Raw genomic sequence first — 1597 nt, 5'->3', positions numbered from 1 at the left:
ATTTATTTATTTATTTATTATTTTATTATTTATTTATTTATTTATTTTTTGCCTCGTGATTTCTATTCATTGCTGATTTTAGGATTGAGATTGGCTTGAGATCTGTGCTCTCGTCTGATCTGAGATTTGAGTAATTTAGACCCCCTTTAGATCGGTGCTCTCGGCTGATCTGAAATTTTAGTATTTTAGACCGCCTCCAGATCGGTGCTCTCGACTGGTCCTGAGATTTGTGTATTTTGAATATTTTGGATCGCCTTGAGATCGGTGCTCTCGGTTGATCCTGAGATTTGTGTATTTTGCATATTTGGATCGCCTCGAGATCGGTGCTCTTGGCTGATCCTGAGATTTTGTGTATTTTGGATCGGCTCGAGATCGGTGCTCTCGGCTGATCTTGAGATTTGAGTATTTTTGACCATCTTGAGATCGGTTCTCTCGACTGGTCCTGAGATTTGTGTATTTTGAATATTTTAGATATTTTGGATCGCCTCGAGATCGGTGCTCTCGGCTGATCATGAGATTTGAGTATTTTAGACCGTCTTGAGATCGGTGCTCTCGACTGATCCTGAGATTTGAATATTTTGAATATTTTGGATCGCCTCGAGATTAGTGCTCTCGGCTGATCCTGAGATTTGAGTATTTTAGACTGCCTCGAGATCGGTGCTCTCGGCTGGCCTTGAGATTTGAATATTTTTAATATTTTGGATCGCCTCGAGATCGATTCTCTCGGCTGATCCTGAGATTTGTGCATTTTAGACTGCCTTGAGATCTGTGATCTCGGCTAGTCTTGAGATTTGAATATTTTGAATATTTTGTTTAAATTAGGAAATACATTTAATTTATTTATTATTTATTTATAATTTTTTTATATATAAACAGTTGCACACTAAATCGCCAATCACCATCCTAGTATAGTGTGGATACTCAACTCTGAAATCTTAAGATGCTGCTGAATCAATTTTCAGACACTTCAATTTCCACCATTCCTAGAGAAGATAACATCATAGCCAATGAACTTGCTACTTTTGGAAGAATTAACCCGCAACTCTCCATGTTTTTCCAAGGAATGGATCGTCCTTCTTGGCTGGAAGATCTCTATCTTCAGAGAAACCTCTTCTTCTACTCTTCTTAGTCACTTTTTGTGCTCTTGCTTTTTCTCTTCTTTAGCATGTAGCTCTTATTCAAAAAAAAAAAAAACCCCACATCTCCTCTATGTAATTTCTATAAATACTGTATGATGTTAAAATGTGAAACTATAGTTTAGTTTTGAAATAAACAAAAAATTAAAATGGGTGTGAAAGTTTACTCTAATGCAAAATTGTTAGTTCCACCAGTGTGGTTTGTGGGTTTTAGGGAACACTCAAACACTCATACAAGCATACACAAACCAAACAAGAAGAAGACACACGATGTTGGTAACCCAATTCGGCGTCCACTCACCTACGTCTGGGGAGCCAAGCCCAGAGATAAACAATCCACTGAAAGAGGTGAAAATACGTGAGTACAAACACTTATCACTCAACACTCACAAACAAAGATCACTACCCTTTCTAGATTGTCTTGTGCACCCACTCTCTCTAGATCCGGTCGCACCTACAAT

The sequence above is a fragment of the Dioscorea cayenensis genome, chromosome 12, assembly GCF_009730915.1.
Source record: "Dioscorea cayenensis subsp. rotundata cultivar TDr96_F1 chromosome 12, TDr96_F1_v2_PseudoChromosome.rev07_lg8_w22 25.fasta, whole genome shotgun sequence".
Taxonomy (NCBI): Eukaryota; Viridiplantae; Streptophyta; class Magnoliopsida; order Dioscoreales; family Dioscoreaceae; genus Dioscorea; species Dioscorea cayenensis.
This window is presented reverse-complemented; position numbering follows the sequence as displayed.